Source organism: Montipora foliosa, chromosome 3, assembly GCF_036669935.1.
Source record: "Montipora foliosa isolate CH-2021 chromosome 3, ASM3666993v2, whole genome shotgun sequence".
Lineage (NCBI taxonomy): Eukaryota > Metazoa > Cnidaria > Anthozoa > Scleractinia > Acroporidae > Montipora > Montipora foliosa.
In genome coordinates, this window is record NC_090871.1 from 59,334,959 (window position 1) to 59,356,300 (window position 21,342).

At 39.6% G+C, this 21,342-nt stretch overlaps 1 protein-coding gene and 1 long non-coding RNA gene across 7 annotated transcripts in view; one reads left to right on the top strand and one right to left on the bottom strand.

Moving 5' to 3' along the window:
* The window catches only part of LOC137997807 (protein NLRC3-like), a 251,804-nt gene that overhangs the window by 186,014 nt on the left and 44,448 nt on the right, over positions 1-21,342 (top strand). For 2 of the 6 annotated variants that reach the window (XM_068844063.1, XM_068844059.1), the window contains exons 1-6: positions 16,435-16,573; positions 16,824-16,872; positions 17,545-17,592; positions 17,843-17,891; positions 18,566-18,613; positions 18,863-18,911. The exons of 1 other annotated variant lie outside the window; for it this stretch is intronic. The gene's annotated coding sequence lies outside the window, so the exon portion shown is untranslated. Of the gene's footprint in view, positions 1-15,530; positions 15,636-15,774; positions 15,824-16,222; positions 16,337-16,434; positions 16,574-16,823; positions 16,873-17,177; positions 17,380-17,544; positions 17,593-17,842; positions 17,892-18,565; positions 18,614-18,862; positions 18,912-21,342 lie in introns of those variants that run through there. 3 more of the 6 variants (XM_068844061.1, XM_068844060.1, XM_068844062.1) reach the window with 3 other exon arrangements.
* On the bottom strand, positions 13,323-16,282 carry LOC137997811 (uncharacterized). Its single transcript, XR_011122603.1, has 3 exons — positions 16,144-16,282; positions 15,924-16,012; positions 13,323-14,655 (listed from the first exon to the last, which is right to left on the bottom strand). It is a non-coding gene; the product is annotated as an uncharacterized lncRNA (long non-coding RNA).

Here is a 21,342-nt window from a genome sequence, read left to right on the forward strand (position 1 = left end):
TAATAACTCTTTTCCAGGGAGAAATCTGCCTGGAATAACGCTGCATGGAATAGAGTTATTACACCTTTCAGGAACCCGGCCCCAGAAGGCTAATCACGTTCAAATGTCTTTTAGTTGGTGTTAACGCGGTTTAAGCACTTCCTTTGTTGGTGGCAAGATGTAATATTTGGCTTTAATTGGCACGTGCAACCCGTGCATAAACATAGTACTCTAGATTTGTGTTCGACGGTCTGAATAAAACTGAAGGCAAACTATTCAAGTCAATTGTTGAGTGGTTAAGGTTTAAAAAACGCCGCGTGGTATGGGTAACGAGGTACAGTAAACCAACTTATACCCTGTTCACACCAAAAAAACATGTTTAATTAAACAAAGTTTAACGAAACCGTGTTTAATTGAACATGGTTAACTGATCAACTCGTTCACACCGAACTACAAGAGCTGACGACAACGCAGCCTCATGTTCATGCTCAGCCTCGCGTTCGTGTAACTGTAATTGACGTAAAATTGAACAACAATGTAAACAAAAAGGCGGATGCGCTAAACACGGAGAGAAGAAAGCCGAAAAATCGCGGAAAGTCGCGCAAAGCTTGCCGGGAGACGACTCTACCGATACCTCCGCCGCAGATGTCTTGTCTCATCTGTATTTTTTTTGTTGTTGGCGCGGCAACTATTTCAATGCGCCCCAAGTTTACGTCGAGTTTGGAGTAAAAGCAGGTCTCAGTCCTTTTGGGAGGAGACCTGCCAAGGCTGGAGCGATAATGATTGGGTAGAGAACTTCAGGATGTCGAAGGATTCGTTTGAATATCTGTGCGCTGAACTATCACCCCATATCGCGAAACAGAACACGAACTTTCGTAAAGCCATTGCAGTTCGCCATCGCGTTGCAATTACTTTGTATTGGCTTGCCGACTCCGCTCGCTACACAACAATTGGAAACTTGTTTGGCGTTGGAAAATCCACCGTGTGTAACATTGGAAACAGGTATGTGAGGTACTTGCAGGTACTCTTCTTCCTCGGTATATTTTCTTTCCACAAAATCAGCAAGAAGTACAAGATCAGATCGATGGTTTTAGAGATCGTGCGGGGTTTCCCCAAGTAGTGGCCGCTCTTGACGGTTGCCATGTGCCTATCATTGCACCTCTCCAAAGTCCGGAAGATTACGTGAATCGAAAAGGATTCCACGCAGTAACACTGCAGGGATTGGTTGACAGCAACTATCGTTTTGTTGACATTTTTGTTGGATGGCCGGCGAAAGTTCACGACACGCGCGTATTTAAAAATTCATCGCTGTTTTGTCACTGCTGTGCGAGGACTTTCCTACCGCTTCAATTATCTCGAGTCATATCAGGTGTGAGAGTTCCGCCCTTGATAGTTGGAGACTCTGCATATGCGCTCAGTGACTGGCTAATGAAGCCGTATACTGATAATGGAAACTTAACGCGAGAGCAAGTGAATTTCAACAAGATCCTCAGCATGACAAGAGTGGTGGTTGAGAATGCCTATGGAAGACTAAAGGGTAGGTTCAGAAGCATTGCAAAGAGGCTGGACCTTAATGTTGAGACTGTTTGTCTTGTCATTGCTGCTTGTTGCGTGTTGCACAACTTGTGTGAAGTCATGGGTGAGGACTTTAATGAGGAGTGGCTGCAAGGTGTACAGCTCCATCTTGGTGTTTTCCCAGTCGACCCAAACCAAGGACAAAACAGGAATGCTGTAGCCATCAGAGAAGCCATCAAGACATCATTATTGTAATTACCGAGCGAATAGCCTCCGATGCAGACATTCTTTTGGCTTATGAGGCAATCTCTCCTGACCTGCCCAATAAGGGATTGCGAGCCAAAAGAATGTCTGCCCGAGAGACAAAAAAACAAAACAACAACTGTATTGACTAACACAAACTACTGTGCAGACCAGTTTTAAATTTTGCGTATAAAATTGTTGTAGCTGGAAATTGTATGGTCATGCAAGTTTAATTAAAGAACGATTTTAGCTATTACATGTACTATGCGAATCCAAAAACCATGAACTGTTCAATAATTTTTGACATTAACATTTTAATTGTGAAATTTACCAATCACATGCGAGATAAAACCACAAAAATATGCAAACTACACAGTTAATTACCATTACAGCTGGCAGTTTTCATCTATGCATTGAGATCTGATGTATGGCTTATTCCTTGTAACACATTGACATTCCAGAGATAATTCGAGTGTTCATGGTTTTTGAATTCACATAGTAAAGACGAACTGCGAATTTATTGAACGGCTTCAAAAACCTCTGATATAGATCTTTTCATTCTTGCAGTGCTATTTAGATTTTGGGTTATCTCGGCCAAGAGAATTGGAATATATGAAAAGGGGCAGGGATGCTTCTCGTCTTGCTTAGGGGTGTAAATTTCTGATTTTTGATCTTGCTTAGGGTGTCCCAGGCAAAACGTCTATAGTGTTAGCTATAATGGTCTCGTTTAGGGCTGCACATGAAGAAATATACAACTAAATGTTCACTCCTTAGTTTTCTTGGCATCTTTTGGGGTCAAGGAAAGCTTGAGCCACACCCAGATTTATCTCATTTAGGGATTCTTTTCAAAATTTCAGAAGGGCATCTCTGCCCCTTTCATATAGGACTCCCCCTCAGGTACTCACCTTCTGTAATAGTCTGGATATTTGGTGGGCCTTGTAAATGCTTCTTGTGGCTATAAAACATCTTGCAAAGTCATTACCCTGTACAGAGCATTAATTTTTGCTCTGCACTGCAGGCCATTTGTGTGGGGGAAATCAAATGGCGGCAGTCATTGTTTCGTTTTCCTCCACAACTTAACAAAAGTATTATCAGTTTAATGTACAATTATTCAATTGATCAGCTCACAGATAACACACATGACTCAAATAATTATTTCAATGTCTTGCAATATTAATTTGTACTTATTTTAAAATCATACATTGAACTTATAGACAGTTTAAGCTGCTGTAGCTGTTTTGTTGCATTTGTTTTATAATAATAAAGAATTCTTAAATGAATTAACAGTATACAGGAAAAGAGTACGCTATTCTGATTTTCAAATTACAGTGTGGCATGAAAAAATCTACTATTTACTGCATTGAGATGAAATCAAAGACTTAAGACAGGTATAAAAAGGAAACACTACATTCCTGCATTCTTATGGAAAAATACTATACGTGAAATATCAGATAGAAATTGTATCAAGGCCTGCAAATTTTTGTTTTCTGCAGTGAATTTTGAAAAAAATTCAAACTGGCTGAATTTGTTCATGTGAAAAAGCAAGACATTGAAAATCACAAAAAAGAACTCAATTGCCACAATGTTATAATGTTATATCATAGCTGGGGCAGTGCAGTCACATGTAGATGGAATTATTTTACAAAGATGCTGTAGCTTTGTTTTGGTCCAAATATTCAATTCCATGATGTGACACTGCCCTTTTAGCAACTTGGAATTAATTAACAGAAGTGTCATCTAAACTAAAAAAAAGACTCTCTTCTAAAATTTAATTTCAGATTGCCTTTGAAACTTTCTCTGAGCCTGCAGGCAGCTGAGAGCAGTAAGAGGATGCTGTATTTCTTACAGTACATTCAACACTTCTGACTGGGGCAAGAGCCGTACGATTAATAATATTACAAATCAAGTGTATTTTTCGGGAGTAACAAGAATGCCATATTTTGCGGTTTCCATAGTATAAGAAATTGATGTGTCCCACTCAATTTTGCAATTTGCAATTTTTTTCTTCATGTCGTACGCACACTACCAATCACACGATAGTACGTACAGGGCGCATGCGCATTCGTGAGATATATATAAGCATATATGTTAAGACTTAATCCTTCAACTTGAAAATGACCGTTGAACGGTCCAAACGTCGTTGTTGTTTTTTAACATTAACTTTTATAGTAAAATCCGTTTCTAAACATTTTTGATTCGGAAAAAAAAAAGAACGAAAACTCTGTTTGGGGTCCCCCGTGCTACTTTCGATCCAAAGAGGGAGAGGTTAATCGGCCCCTAAACCATTTGTGACTAACCCCTTGACTACTCATAGTGCATTGTGGGTAATCCTTGCCAACCACATGATGGAACTCCCGCCACAATAACATTCAAAATAAGTCTGCAAGCACAACGTGAAAACGCAGTCTAAATCACTTCAACGCACGTGAAATCGTCATAGTTTTTGCCTGAGGGGCCCTCAGTTTTTAGGCTCTGTGCTTGCAAACTCTCTGCCCCACAGATCGACGTCTGGCTCGAGTCGGACAAGGCTGCAAACGCGTCTTGCAACCCCCTCCACGTCTCTTAGTTCTCCAAGAGACGTCAGGACTTGCGGGCTTTGAGACTCCATGATGTCTCTCGGCCACCAGACGTCGATTTAGTAACAAAACAGTCCCTGCATTGGATCTGAACGTCAACCGATCACTGTCCTCTGATTATAGCCGCAAGTCTATCTGGAACTCTTTTCCAGCTCACAGTAGAGCGCCGTTTTGAGCGTCGTGTTTTTTACTCTATGGGTTTACGGTCTTTTGGAATCGGCGTCGCGTTTTGGATGCACTCACACTGTTTCGACGATTAAAAATGCCAACGTTATCTTATCTTTAAATCTTATCTCTGACGCGAACTCCTGCCACGAATGTAACACACGGAAACTCCGAACAAGGGTGAGTACTAAACTGTGAACCTTCATATTTATGTGTTAAACACTACTCTATGGGGCCCAGTTCTCGGCCACAAAAAACGTAAACTGGTATTTCTTACTTTGGAATAGTCGTAAGGACTTGACGTTTCACAGACAACTAGCTTCAGCATTCAGTTTACACATGTAAAGCTGTCGACTGCTCAACGCTGTTTTCTCCCGAGTAATAACGAAAATGGAGGCTTCGTTCGTGGACCCAGTTATCGGCCAGCGAACCCAGTTCTCGGCAACAAAAGAGTGCCCTCGATTCCTCAGAATAAACAACGTTTTTTCACCAATTTTTGTTGTTAGGTCACTAATAAGGCTTGTCTTTAATGTTTCGACCACAAAGTATCCTTAACGAGCTTTGTGTCATGTTAGAAAAGGTTCAACAAAAAGTGGCCGAGAACTGGGCCCCTTACTGTACTTTCCGCTGTTTATTTTGAAAGGTTTCATGAAATTTGTTCTCTAGCATTTATGATAATATGATCTTTACAACAACACTAATTCTTTATTACCCTTGGTATTACAGTTATTTACATCTCATGGCCAGCAATGTGGCCTGACTCCTTGTGATATACATGTGGGTTGACTTGGTTGGTTCTCTACTATGCTCCGAGTGGTTTTTCTCCACGTAATCCGGTTTTCCCCTCTCCTCAAAAACCAACCTATGATTTGATATGAGTTGATTTGATTTCACACCTATGCAGTGTCCTCAAGTAATTCCCCAATGCCAAATACAGTTGTTATCATCAAGAGATGCTGTAATTTAACCATACTGTGGATTACTGTCAGTAAGAGCTTGTGGCTGAGATCGAGTTGGATGTTTCTTGCATGCCATTCTTGACTTGATTTGCATTACTTGTTCATTTCAGTTTACAGTGTCCCCAATTAGTGCTCCAGCGCTAGAACGACTACACGCTTAATTTAACCCTTTCACCCCTAAGCCGGGGTAAACCGGCCATACTTATCATTTTACTCTGTCTACCGCAAGACGATTTTACTCGTCAATGGGTAACTCCCAGGGGTCCACACTAATGTCCAGAAATGCACATAATTAGATGCACGTCCAATTTTGACATGGTCCATGGGGTAATTACCCACTGAAAAACTCTGTCCTATTAAATAAAGTTCCCTTTCTGTTTTTTTCCCTATTTATGGTCCCTCGAAAAATAATCCCAACCGTCCAGTTTTACCTGGGACTGTCCCGGTGGAGACAATGTTTTAAATATAGCTAGCATAATAAAATAATATTAATGAATTTTGTTTGCTTCAGTACATATTAATCAAATGGGAGTTCTCATTATCTGAAGCAATTGCCAAATTCGTCTTGGATCAATCTAGTTTTCCGCGTGGAACGTGTATATTTTTTGGTAATTTTGCGTTCTCTCGCATCTTATAGCTCTAGCTTCTTTAAATAACAATTTGTTGAGAAGATGTTATATTACTTTGCTCTGTTATATTAGTAGCATCTGTGCAACAAATGTTCAAAATACAGATAGATTTTCAGTAATAATAATTGTCCAATTCTAGTAGTTTAGGAAAATTGGGGAGTGTCCCGGTTTTGCGGTTTATAGGTTGGAATGTCTGGTCCTTACAATAGTAAGCAGCAAATTGTACTTGGCACTGAGATCTATGATAGGGAAAGATGTTGGTGTAAGTATGTATCGTTCAGTGGTATTTGACTTAAAAATAGAGACATCTGTACTTTCACCATCCGGTTCGTCAAGTTCTCTGGTAACCTCATTCCCCCGGGTCTCGCTTGTCTTCTCCATGGGAAAAGAAGAAGAGAGACATTGAGAATCAGGTTGGTTCTCTGGACTTTTCAACACACACAGTTTTGTCTGGTATATCTGTGCTGACAAACACTGTTATTGGAAACACTTCTTTGAGCAAAAGTTCAGGCATGCACTGTGTCCGGTCTTATGAGCTAACTCCTCTAACAGACTGAAAAGTAGTACCAAATTTTCTAATTTCATCTTTTATGTTCATATTATTTTCAGCTTTAGCTTCTTCTGTAGCATAAACTATAGCTTGTGAACATTAAGTCTCAACTTTAGTGAAATACGAGCAGACTTAACAGTAATATACGTGTAGTGATTCAACAACGACTGCAAGTCGACATTTGGTTTAAACGCTTTTATACCAGCTGTAAGTATTATCGTTGATGATACAACTGTTCACTGGTCATTGTAGATGAAAGTCATAATCAATATCACTCTAATGTTATTACTACTAGTCATAATAGTTTACTAGGTTTTAATACATCATCTACTTTTTCTAAGTATTCTTAACCAAAGCAAGGATTTCTTCTCCTTCCTTCCAGTGTGATATTGGAGAAAAGAGACAGCCTGGGTTGCAGACCGATCACATCCTCTAACCCTGAGCTGCTCGACCATCATAGCTGCTGAGGGTTTGACACAAAGGCCATCTGGGATATCCGGTCTTGGAAGGGCCAGACATTAAGGAAGACAAGGGCTCCTTCACGGATGGCATAAAATGTGGAAGGGGGAAGAAAAATGGCAAAATGTACAAGACAAAGTCAAACGCCTTCTGTGAAGAGAGGAAGAGTTTGTTTTTATCTCTCATTCTTGGGTAAGCATTGCTAGCAACAACTGTCCTTTTTGCAGTCAATTGCTCGAGCTTCTGGCATCAAAAGTGTGGGAATGTATCAGGGGTCTCGGAGAGGGAGGGGCTAGAGGGGGGGGGGGGGGGGTAGCGCACATCTCCCCCACTTTTTCTCACAGTGTTGTTTTTGGCTTGATCAAAAACTTAGTAATTTAGACTACTCGTACTTATACCAAGACCTAGTCCTCCCTTTCAAATGTACTCTGTGGCCCCTGAGTTGTGGTACGTCCGGGAGTTTGAACCAAACAAAAGTGGAACAGATTCCAACCCGTAAAACCGGTGTTGGTTAATTAAAACACGTGATCCCATCGGAACGCTGCCTTTAAAAAAATCAGAGAAACTGAAAAGCAGTAAGTTAGTGACATCTGTTCCTACAGTCTGTGGCAATAGTCTTGGGACACTCACCCTTTTATAGATTGGTTTTCTTAATTAGTTTGTATAATTGCCCCTTCTTCGGCGCCAGAGCAATGTTTCCAGTGGTGAACAGACATTTCCTATTCTACCGCAAGATTTTATGTAATTTTTTTTTGGATATGTATTTTTATTTCTCCCATTCAGATAAACAATTGATAAATTGAGATCAATATTTGAAAAATAACACGAAGAGGAGAGGGGCGCGCCTCTAGGTCAACTAATGCTGCGTTTACACGAACGAGGTTTCATTTGTAACCGCATCGTTTTCGATACGGTTTACGCCTTCTGTTTACACCACACCGATTGAGACTGTTGGAGAAACCGGGCGGTTACTATTTTGGCGCGAAATTTGCATTGTTCGATTCAAAATGGTAAATCAAGTACGTAGTGCAGCGCTCGCTTAAACCATCACGACTTTGATTTTCTGGCGAAAACGGTTCCGTGGAAACACTTCCAAACCGCATCGATTTGTAATAATTTTATGTTTAACGTTGGCACCATAGTGATGTTTTAATGCACTTTTAAATTCTCTTTTTGGATGGTTTACAACGAATAGATGAAGGGATGTTATTCCAAAAATATTTTCCGCTTATGCTTGGACAAACTTGCATAATACTTGTCCGAAACGATTCAATAACTATTTGATCAGACGAAACACTGCGAGTACATTGATCTTATTTTGCGGAATCTCTTAGTCAGTGGAATCTTGACAATTATGCTTACGTCTGCCGGAGAGGTTTTCAGGCCCATCGTGGCGTAAGCTTCCCACTTACTTTTGCCACTGACTGTAGTTTATTAAATGTTGGTGCTGCGTTTTTCGGCTTTTGACACAGAACTAATACACAGAAAGTCAATGAATGCATAGGGGGAAAATTTTGAAGGAAGAATTTCAACTAACTCGACAATTTGGCTCAGTTAAAGATACTTTACTTCCTGTCATTATCATTAAATGAGGAATTGTCTTCCATTGGAAGCGACGTTGCTACATTTGCAAAATACGAGTACGATGCATGTCTGAAAGGCCGATTTACCTTGAAACGACTTTTGCAAAATAAAATTGGATGGAATACGATAACGTGAGATATTTCCATCTCGGATGTATATTTAACAATTATTCCACAAGCGCGCGTTCGGTTGGATTATGAAATACGCGCCTCGTTGTCCGTAATCATCTCATATCCAACAAGTGCTAGTGGATATAACCCTTAAGGCCCTAGCCAAACAAGAGTGAGAGTTGACGAGAGTTTGTCGAGAGAAAGTCTCGCTTACTGTCATCCACTCTCGGCTACTTAACTCTCATCGACTCCCGAGCGCGCTCATCGAATTTGAACCTGCTCAAATTTTTCATGAGAGTTGGCGAGAGTTTTGTGTCGTTCGACCGCGCACTAGAGTTTGAGCGAGAGTTTTGCGGTCAGCAGTTACTGCTTTTTTTCCAGCGGGCTCAGATAAAAATCGCGTGGGATTCGGGGACTAAGGACAACGCCAAGGCTTTTCAAAAGTGGAGTCACGAGGAAATGTTTTCACTAACTTACTGTGACCCATTAGGGACAGACCTTTCCCCATTAATTCAGCCACATATTACAAAGAGGTTCTCATCTCACAAAATTAAATGCACTGCAAACAAAATAAATTCTAACTCTTGACTTAAAAAGAATCCCACTCTGAAAACAATATAAATCCGGCACACTGCAAACAAAATAAATCCCCACACTGCAAACAAAATGTCATCGCACACACCAAAAAAAATGCTGGCACACTGCAAACAAAGTATCCTTAAAAAACTGTAAACAAAACTTTCTTCGCACGCTGCAAACAAAGTAAAACCGCGCACTCCCAGAAAAATCCGCGATGCAAACAAAAAGCTATAAAAAGTACCGCGCGCGCAAGAAACATGGGGAGGACTGGAGCCGGCTCCAACAAACATGTTTGTGGAAATCGCCTTGTTGGAGCAAAAACATCTTGGAATTTCAAGAATCTTTGTTCAGGAAGACTTTCGATACATAACGTTTTTCATTCTGAACAATTACTAACCGGCATACTGTTTCCTCTTCAAGCATACAACGGCACGAAACGACGGTCTCATAGGTGCCGCTGGAGTTAAATCTGCCAGCTAGTGTAACATGGATTGGACTAACGATGGTGGACTGTTGATGGAGTCTAAAGTACAGATTACTTGGTACAAAAGACACGCTTGTAGAAGACAGACATTGACTCAACTATCGATAAGTATGAATTCACGATAGTGGCTTCATATTCATATACTTGAAGTTGAACGGTTTATATTGTATGGCCTATAGCATCTCCCTTGCTCTAGACTTCGAGTTTATTACATGACTGTTCAAGCAGAAAATAAGCATCACATCAGTATGTAATAATAATGAATAATTGGTATTAAGTAACCCAGTAGATAGAATATGCATTCAAATTGGCAAAGATTAGGTTTCCTTAAAAGCAGGTTTTAAAAAAAATTAAATCCATGCTCTATTATCAATAAAAAAGTTACTAACAGCAGACTTAAAGACATCATTGTTCTCAATGTGAATCAGGGTGGCTTAGTGTTTATCTATCGGACCACCCACCACTGCGAGCCGGGGTTCCACTCTAGCCCCAGCTTGCATATGGGCTGAGTTTCAGTCACATCTCAACCTGACTTGAGGGTTTTTTCCGGTTTTCCTCCCTCATTCCTCCCTCATCAAAATCGACTCACAGCTAATTGACAATCTAGTTCTGGTGCTGTGTTCGAAATATTCAGTTTCGTTTCTAATTTTACCAAAATTTTGCTTTTTGTCCAAAACTTGATCCGGATTGTCTAGTGATCAGATGGGGCTGGTTTCGCTTCTGGGATCTCCACTGCGTGAGCTGGCCGGCAGACTGGTAAGCCGACCTAGCCCAGTGTGCCACAATCTGTGCTAATTAGTCGAACAAAATAAACATAAGCTTAACAGACCCTTCCACGGTTTGTGACCGCCATCTTGGCTGGGGGGCAAACACGGCTAAATTTTACAGTAAATGAATGCAATTTTGGCCGACTTTGAACCGCTGAACCGCCCGCTAAAAGAGACAGATTTCCAAATTTTGCCACTACTCTAAATAGTTTTATTGATTCATTCATTTATCAGGAAATAAGGCAATTAACGAAGGTGTGACGTCCGTAAAATCGAATAATGAATCTTCTCATGTTGCTTTTAGAAGGGTTTGTTCCGTGGCAAATGGGCCATGCATGTTAGTGGAGATATTGGTATAATGATGCAGGACTGCAGAAAGCTGAGATTCTCCGGGTAATTAAATTTACTAGACCGGCCTAGTTAGACCTCAAAAGAAAGTGACGTCCGTTGAGGGCTTTTTGTGTTTCCTGCAGTGCCAAAAACAAAAACAAATTCTCTAAGAGGCCAAGTCCCTTTTCCTGCAGCTCGTTTAACGGGAACCCATATGAATGACATCATACACAACATGGACTTAATTGGCTTTAATTAAATGTTAGTAAGACAAAATCTTATATTCAAATAAAATCTAATTAATTAAAATTGGCCCCAGTAAAGGTGGTAGAAAACGCCACAACAATTGCAAAAACCAAATGCAAGAATGAGAAAGGGATAGAAGAGATGGTGGGACGAAAAAATCTCATGAGACTTGCAAATTACTCTGACCCCCGACGAGTAGAAGAATCGAATGAACGTTACATTTCACGCCACGTGTCTGGTAACACCCCGAGAGGGGGTAATAACAATTGATAATTAAATGGCTTTTCGAGAGCGAAAACGTTTCGGCATTCTTTAATCTCCCAACTTTCCAACGACCAAAGTTAGTCGCTTAACTTGCTTTTTGAAATCTTAAAACTATATATATTTATAATTAATGGCCACTTTCGAGATAAGCGGATCGCACATTCACAAATAGTTTTTCGGGCGTGCAATTCGAGACTTTCGAGAAACAGGCAAAAAACTAGTTCCGAAACTTTACCGGCCCTTATTCACGTGCCACGTCGACTTTATCTTAATTCCCAACGGTAGGTTCAGTTAAGTAGTCAAACTTTGCAATCATCTTATTTTTATTTTAAAACCATGTCAGAAGATCCAAATTCTCTTTTCAAAACAAGCAGATCATAATAGCTGAAATGGCTTTTTGTTCCCCATATTAAAGGTTGCAGGACTTTCAAGAAACGGGTCCCAGACGAGAAAAGCTGGTTGTGACAAAGCGGTAAGTTTTGAAGATCAAGTAAGAGTGAAGTTTGGTGGCTCAAAACCTGTAAGTGATACACAGGGATTGTGGGCGCTCGAAAAAAATTAATGTTTTCCGGACTCTCGAGAGAAATAGGGCGATTTTGGATATATGAGTAAGTATAAAAATTCACACAAAAAAATAGTAATGGCGTGGAGAGGGCTTACCACTAACACATGATGATGACACTTTATGTCAATAGGGTGTAGCCCTATGAAACTAATTTACAAAATGACGAACTTTCCAAACGTTTGCATGTAGCACATTAAGATACTAGAATGAAACAACGATAAAAGTTAAATTACTTAAAATGCCAAGTGATAAAATAATGCACTTGAGTTAATTAAGAATTGAAAAAACTAAAACAATACGTCTGTTTTAAAAAGGTATCAGGCATGCATAATGCAGTCAAAGCATCTTCTTTTGAACTTCTTTAGATCGGAACGATAGAAAAAGGTATCACTTAGGTAATTCCACAATTGAGGAGCGTTAAAGAAGGTAGTTTTCTTTTACTGGTACGTGGGTTGGGAGGCGATAAGGCATCCGAGGTCAAGTATCATGTGACTCACAATATTTCAAGAATGACAAGTTCTCTAAAAGGTAGTCCAGGGCACGTCCATCCAGAATTCTTTAAAAGAGATTCAGTCCTCTTTCAATGCCGATGTGACTGAATTAGTAGCCATCCAAGTTTACAAAATAAGGCTAGAGTTTTCTCCTGAAATGGACAATTTTCAGATTTGGTGCCACTGTTCTAGCCGTGGCCCCAAAATATTATTTCACGCCTTGCCCTAATATTTCACAGCTGCACCTGTTCCCTTTCGAAAATCCGGTCAAACCTTAATGTTTGTGATCGTTTGTGGCCGTCATTTTTGCCATCAGATATAGCTTAACTACAGGCGATTGATATAATTTTGTAAAACTCCCTAAAGAAGTCTACATAAGCTAGACGAAACGTTTCGGAGAGTAAACAAGTTTACAGATACAGTTCGCAGAGTGCTGCTCACTAGTTTAGTTTTTTTTTAATTATGCGATATTTACTTGGCAGGGATTTTTTGATACGGGCGAGAAGAGAAGAGAAGACCAATGCACTTAGAGAGGTTCTTCCTAAGATTGGCTACATGGTTTGACCAAGACAGAGTGGGGTCTATATTTCCCGTATAAGTTGTTGGTTGAATAATTAGCGTATAGAAGATAGCTTCTCCATTATTTTCTCTGTTTTTTGCCTGAGTTTTCTCGATGAACGCTGGAGGCAAGTACTTTAAAAATACTGGTGGCTTAATAGACCATATTCATAAATGGAGACCAATAAATTATTCCTTCGTCTGCATTTTGCTCAAGGAAAAATTCAAAAGTTAACAGCTTAGGCCCAAGTTTATGACATGAAGCGAAATGAATAGGTTTAATTTCAGTTTTTATTTCAAAGTCACACGAAAATATCTATTTACAAGAAAGTGAAAAAGAAACATACAATGAATATAAACAGTCTTAAAAAGAGACGAGACCGTATTCATATAGTCGAAAATACAACAAAGTCGTCTGTCTTGCCAACCAGACGTTACGTTAAGTCGGCAGACTATATATATAAACCCCTTATTCTCTCTGTTTTTTTGCCTTGTGAAGGTGAGTTACGTCTTGTGACGGTTAGTTACTGCTTGTGACAGTGAATTACCGCTTGTGACGGTGAGTTACGTCTTCTGAAGGTGAGTTACGGCTGGTGACGGAAAGTTACGTCTTGTGACGGCGAGTTACGCCCTTCGACGATGAGTTACGCTTTGCCACGTCTAGTGATGCATTGTTCAGTACGGTGAGTTGCATCTTCGTATGGCGAGTTACGCCTTCTGATGGTGAGTTAGGCGTTATCATGACGTGTTCCTTGCACGATGTGTTACTCGTTGTGATGATGGGTTACATGTCGTCATGTTCCGTCACTTTGTGTAAGAACTTATGATTCTACCTCGTCAACAGTCCGAGTCACTAAGGAGTTACATGAGAAGCATGCGCATACTTATCTGGTCAGTCTTAAAGGAGGGGGTGGTTCCAGAAGAATAAGCAGGAATGAAGGAGAGGGAGGGAAACAACAGCGCTAGGGCCGGGCATGTAACCCTTCGTTCCTGACTGATGACGAAGAAGAATTACAATCAAACATCGACTTGATAAGTCCCGTTTAATTTTTAAATTCTACCTCGTCATCAGTCCGAGTCACTACGGAGTTACATGAGATTTTTGAAAGTTCTGGAAACACGCCCAAAATAATAAGCAGACAAAAAGAACACAACGATACTAAGGGTATCATAAATTTTTGTAACGCTACAGAATCCTGCCACCCAACTGGGCAAGCTATAAAGTAAAATACGACATGGACACAGTCAATGTGTGTCGCTCTGAAAATGTTCTAGTAGGCTCGTGCCAAAGTTCCTTAAAATAGGCTTACGGTAATGTTTTGCGAATGTCTGTGCGTTTGACCAGCCGCCCGCTTTGAGAATTTCTTGCAAGGTGAGACTGGTATGAGGCTTTCTCCACATAATCCGGTTTTCCCCCTCCTCAAAAACCAACATTTGACTTGCTTTGCGTTAATTGTTAATTTCAGTTTACAGTTTCCGCAATTAGTGCTCCAGCGCTAGAACGACTAGACACTAAGTTCCTTTCCTTTTCACTTTTTTAATCACTTGACCCACTAACATATAGTTATTGATGAGATCATTGAACTCCAGCATTCTTGGCACCTATTTAAGAAAAATGTGAATGAAATCAAATGACATGAAATTGAAGTAGATCGAATCAAAATTTTTTTTTTTTGACGAGAGGGGGAAACGGGAGAATGTATTCGGGGACAAACTCAACCCACATATGGCGTTGATTCGTGGAATCCAGGCCGGGTCATGGCATCATTAAATTGGTGAAAGGCGAATAAGCTACTTCGTCATCCGCAACGACGAAAGGTGTCTTAAGACCCAGTGCTTAGCTCCTCAATGATTATGGTCAGTTATGACTACAATTGATACTCCAAAATAAGGTGCGACACTTTGTGACACATATACTGAAAACATCAGTGTTAACCCGCGTTGGCAGATGAACATGTACAACAAGGCACTGATCTCTCGTCATTAGGTCTGATCGCCGACTCGATGGCTAGCTTTCATAAATTGTTCTGAATTCTGGTGACACCGTATTTAAAGTTAGTAAAGCTTTAATAAGATCGTTTGGTATTTTATATACAAAAAACTAGAACTCCTAGGGAGGCCAAGTCGTTAATCTAGGTCTTTGATGGACAATGTGTCCCGCTAGCTGCGGGCTCTACAAAGTCCGGCAAGAGCCCAACAAATACATGCCTGATGGAAAGGTGTAATGGGCCCGAAGGAGATTAACAATTTAACTCTCCAGTGAGTTCTAGTAGCTCAATGGGTTGAGCATCCGATGTGCGGAGTTACAGAGGTCGTAGGCTTAATTCCTGCCTAGGATTCTGATTTTTCAGTTTCCTTCGCCCGTTGCCAGTTGCCCATTGTCAACGCAACTTGTGTTGTATCATGTCCCTCCCTCGGGCCCATTACACCTTTCCATCATGCGTGTATGTCGGTATTGTTTTTACCTTTATTTTGTAACGGTCACAGTCATTCAGTTGTAACTGACATTCGCACGCAAACAATCCACCAATATTGCTTATCTTATACTTTTTGTTGTTTCTTCTTTACTCAGTTTGGATCAAGTTAGTGACTATATCAGAATTCCTGATATGTTTATTTTATAAAGTGATCATGATCACCGTCACTCATGATCAGTTGCAAATGACGCACCCAAATGATCCACCAGAATTTATCTATCCCTTATTTATTATTTTTTTTCAGCCGGATTCATTATTCCTGTTCAAAAGGTTTTAAAGAGGAACATTGCAAGGTATTTGGTAATATTAGCTTGCTGGGTGTAATCAGATATTTGTCTGTCGCTGCAAGGTAATAAGTAACAATTAGCTTGAGGGGTCACGGTGATAAATTACCTGTTTCTTGTGTGATCGAGCTATATACTGCCCTCCATTCCTTCCGTACACATCAAGAACCTAAGTAAATGATGTATCTTGAATTGTTCCTGAAGGGAGAAGGTTTTAGTTTTTGAATCCGCTCATATTCAACATCGAGGCTGTCTCAAAGCAAATGACGATTAAGAATGCATTCAATCAGCTTTAGCCATAACAAACACTTAATTAAATATCTACTCACTAGCTTCAAAGTTTTAGTTAAAGTTAAGCAGGACCAGAGCCTCGTATAATAAATGCGTTCGCATTACAACTTTAAACTTCGACGAACAAACTCCATTACTTGAGTTGTTCGGAGCAAGAGAACACTCATCTCAGCTCGATCCATGTTCCACTTGAAGTGCCTCACTGTATGATCAGTTCCAGAGTTTGCTCGAGTATGAAATCACTTCTTCTCATTGCTGCTCCATTTGTTAGCTCTCTTGGGAACTTTTTAGCTTTGCACTCCAGTTCTACCCTTTTTTTTGGCATACTAGGAATAAGTGATTTTTGTTATGAAAGTTAAATGCTTTTCTAGAAGATTCGATAATGCATGGACAACCACATTAAGTCATCAAATTTTGCAGAGTCAATTCTTGTCGTCGAGGACCTCGCATTGATTAGCATCCATTTTGGTAAGTTGCTCACTGTTACTCGTTTCTTAATAACACGAACAAGTAATTTATGTGTGATAAACCGGTTGTGATGATTTTTGCGTTACTCTTTGTTGTTTTCTCTTTACTCAGTTTGGATCAAGTTAGTGACTATGTCAGAATTCCTTATAAGTTTATTTTGCTGAAGTGATCACCGTCACTCATGATCAGTTGCGAATGACGCACCCAAATTTTGCACCACTATTATTTATCCCTTATTTCTTTTTTTCAGCCAAGTTCATTAGTCCTGCTCAAAAGGTTATAAAGAGGAACATTGCAAGGTATTTAGTAATAGTTATTAGCTTGCTGGGTGTAATAAGTTATTTTTCTGTCGTTTTGAGGTAATAAGGAACATCAGTTTAAAGGGTGTAATAAATTATTTCTTTCTTGTGTGATCGAACCGTATATTGCCCTCCATTCTTTCCTTACACATTGAGAAAGTAAGTAAATGATGTATCTTGAATTGTTCCTGAAGGGAGAAGGTGTCAGTTTTTGCATCCGCTTAGATTCAAAATTGAGGGTGTCACAAAGCAAATGACGATTTTGAATGCATTCAATCAGTTTTAGCCCATAACAAACCGTTTAATAATGTCTACTCGCCTTAAAGTCTTATTTAAAGCTAAGCAAGATCAGAGCCTGGTATAATGTATGCGTTCACATCACAACTTTAAACCTCACCGAAGGAAACCATTACTTGAATTGTTCGGAGCATTGGAACAGTCATCTCAACTCGATCTATGTTCAACTTAAACTGCCTCAGTGCATGATCAATTCCGCAGTTTGCTCGAGTATGAAACGACTTGTTCTCCTTACTGATCCATTTGTTAGCTCTCTTGAAAACTTTTCAGCTTTCCGCTCCAGCTCTATCCTTTTCTCTCATACTAGAAATAAGGGATTTCGGACCAGATTCCATAATGCCTGGTTTAACCTTATTAAATCATCAAATTTTGCAGAGTCATTTCTTGTCGCCGAGGACCTCGCATTGATTAGCATCCGTGTTGGTAAGTTGCTCACTCTTGCTCATTTCTTAATAACACGAACGAGTAATTTATGTGTGATAAACCAGTCCTGATGATTTTTGCGTTACTTTTTGTTGTTTTCTCTTTACTCAGTTTGGATCAAGTTAGTGACTATGTCAGAATTCCTTATAAGTTTATTTTGCTGAAGTGATCACCGTCACTCATGATCAGTTGCGAATGACGTACCCAAATTTTGCACCACTATTATTTATCCCTTATTTCTTTTTTTCAGCCAAGTTCATTATTCCTGCTCAAAATGTTTTAAAGAGGAACATTGCAAGGTATTTAAGAATAGTTATTAGCTTGCTGGGTGTAAAAAGTTATCTTTCTGTCGTTTTCAGGTAATAAGGAACATTACTTTAAGGGGTGTAATAAATTATTTCTTTCATTTGTGATCGGACCGTACATTGCCCTCCATTCTTTCCTTACACATTGAGAAAGTAAGTAAATGATGTATCTTGAATTGTTCCTGAAGGGAGAAGGTACGGTTTTTGCATGCGCTTAGGTACAAAATTGAGGTTGTCACAAAGCAAATGACGATTTTGAATGCATTCAATCAGTTTTAGCCCTTAACAAACCGTTTAATGATGTCTACCTACTCGCCTTAAAGGCCTATTTAAGGCTAAGCAAGATCAGAGCCTGGTATAATGTATGCGTTCACATCACAACTTTAAACTTCAGCGAAGGAAACCATTACTTGAATTGTTCGGAGCATTGGAACGGTCATCTCAACTCGATCCAAGTTCAACTTAAACTGGCTCACTGCATGATCAATTCTGCAGTTTGCTCGAGTGTGAAACGACTTGTTCTCCTTACTGATCCATTTGTTAGCTCTCTTGAAAACTTTTCAGCTTTCCGCTCCAGCTCTATCCTTTTCTCTCATACTAGAAATAAGTGATTTCGCACCAGATTCCATAATGCCTGGTTAACCTTATTAAATCATCAAATTTTGCAGAGTCATTTCTTGCCGTCAAGGACCTCGCATCGATTAGCATTCGTGTTGGTAAGTTGCTCGCTGTTACTCATTTCTTAATAACACGAACGAGTAATTTATGTGTGATAAACCAGTTCTGATGATTTTTGCGTTACTTTTTGTTGTTTTCTCTTTACTCAGTTTGGATCAAGTTAGTGACTATGTCAGAATTCCTTATAAGTTTATTTTCTGAAGTGATCACCGTCACTCATGATCAGTTGCGAATGACGCACCCAAATTTTGCACCACTATTATTTATCCCTTATTTCTTTTTTTCAGCCAAGTTCATTATTCCTGCTCAAAAGGTTTTAACGAGGAACATTGCAAGGTATTTAGTAAAAGTTATTAGCTTGCTGGGTGTAATAAGTTATTTTTCTGTCGTTTTGAGGTAATAAGGAACATTGGTTTAGGGGGTGTAATAAATTATTTCTTTCTTGTGTGATCGAACTGTATACTGCCCTCCATTCTTTCCTTCCACATCGGGAAAGTAAGTAAATGATGTATCTTGAATTGTTCCTGAAGGGAAAAGGGTTTAGTTTTTGAATCCGCTTAGGTAAAAAATTGTGGGAGTCACTTAGGAAATGACGATTAATGCATTCAATCAGTTTTAGCCATAACAAACCCTTAATGTCTACTCGCTTTAAAGCCTGGTCGGGGTTACTCCCATATATAGGCTATATAGACGGTAAATATTTTGAGCAAGAGCTGGTAAACCGTAGATTTGATTTTAGTGGTGTACTATATTTCGTATGGGGAAACCAGCCTTCTTCAAGGGGCAATGAGAGTTTACATTGGATTGCTTTTATGCACCTATATATAGTAAGTGGATGTTTACGTAATACTGGAAAAATGTGATAAAATATGGTAGTTTCAACAAGTTTGAATTCTAATACTAAGAGTAACCGAAAAATAACATAATAATAATAATAATAATAATAATAATACCGGACATGATTGTTGTTGAAAAGAGAAATAAATGTTGCAAAATAATAGATTTTGCAATACCATATGATAGCCGTATTGAGGAGAAAGAAGTCGAGAAGGTAGTCAAATACCAGGATCTAGCAAGAGAATTAAAGAAGTTATGGAAAATGAAAACAATGGTAATTCCTATTGTAATCGTAACATTTGGAACAGTTCCAAAAGATTTAAAGAAGAGACTAGAGAATATTGGTATAGAGACCAAGATAGACGAGCTTCAGAAAAGTGTTATTCTGAACACGGCAAGGATTCTTTGGAAGGTCCTAGAAGTTTGAGGAGACTTGTTGTCACCGAGCTTCCTGGAGTACGGAAGTTCCATTGGAAATCCAATGTGCAAAAACAAGATAATAATAATAATAATAATGATAATAATAATAATAATAATAATAATAATAATAATAATAATAATAATAATAATAACCCGGACACGGGTATGTCCACAGTTTAAGTTCTCTGTTCCGCTCTGCGTCGAGCCCTTCTCTTCTCATACTCCCGAACCCTCTTCGCATTGTATGCGTCGCACACTACCCTTGTGAGTCTCTTCCATTCGGCTCTGTTGCTCACCGTTGAACACCATTGATCAAAGCCACGGCCGCACCTCAGAGCTGTTTTACAGGTGTCCTTGAAGCGGAGCTTAGGTCGGCCTACTGGTCGAGAGCCATGGGCCAACTCACAGTACCGATGTAGTCGTCCTATTTGATGTTTAAAATCAGACGTAGATGACGCTGTTGTATTGTACGAAGCTGTTTGACTTCATGCTGATATAGGGTCCAGGTTTCGTTGCCATACATCAGAAGAGGCATTAAGCATTGATTGTACACAGCGGCTTTGGGAGAGACTGAGAGATCATGCCAATCGAACACTCTCTTGCGCAGTCGACCAAATGCTCAGGATGTTTCTTGAATACGAGATGCGAGTTCCTCCTTCATAGAGCAGTCACTGCTAACATAGTTGCCGAGGTACTTGAAGCGGGTGACGTTGGCTAACTTAGTACCATCTATGAAGAACTCAGCCATGTTGCCAATACACATAGTCTCCTGTCTTAATTTTTTTTATGACTATGAGAGCTGCCTTTGTTATCCAGTTTTGAACGGTGTTGTTTCAAAAGTCACCGAAAATTCCATTTTATCAGTTTTCTTTGTCAGGTGAGTACATATCCACGGAACTCGAACCGATCTTGCAAGTGTGTTTTTCAATTACTATTTTCAATAACACTTTGCGCAACAAAACGGTTGAGATAAGCGAAACAGAGAAACTGAATGGGTGAACTTCGCGAAGCCACATTTTATTTGATACTGTAATCGTTTAGCTGAGAACAAAAAACTTTAATCTTAAATTAAAGACTGTCTTCATTTTGACAAGGTACCTAAAGTTGCAGATGTTGTGGATCCTGAGATACAGGATAGAAAGGGTTGAGTAAAATATAGGAAACTATATAGGTCCACAGGGGTTGTCCATGGACCTGGGGTCCATGTTTTGTATACGTCCCATTTTAATCAAAGCATGTGAAGGGTCACTCAAACAAAATTGCGGATTGGGATCCCGCTGAAAACTTACGAAAGCGACTGTCTCTAAAAGCGTACGCCAAATAAACAGACCTTAAGTCCAAACGACACAAGCGGTTCTTCAGTTGAAAAACGTCCAACAGTTTGAAGCAAGTTTGAACTGGTAAACATTGTAGCCAAACTGGAAACATTGAAAGTAAGGTTTACCGGCTAAATATTGCTCTCATTCACAACAGCTTTGATTCAGCAGGGAATAATCATATTTGCAGCTCA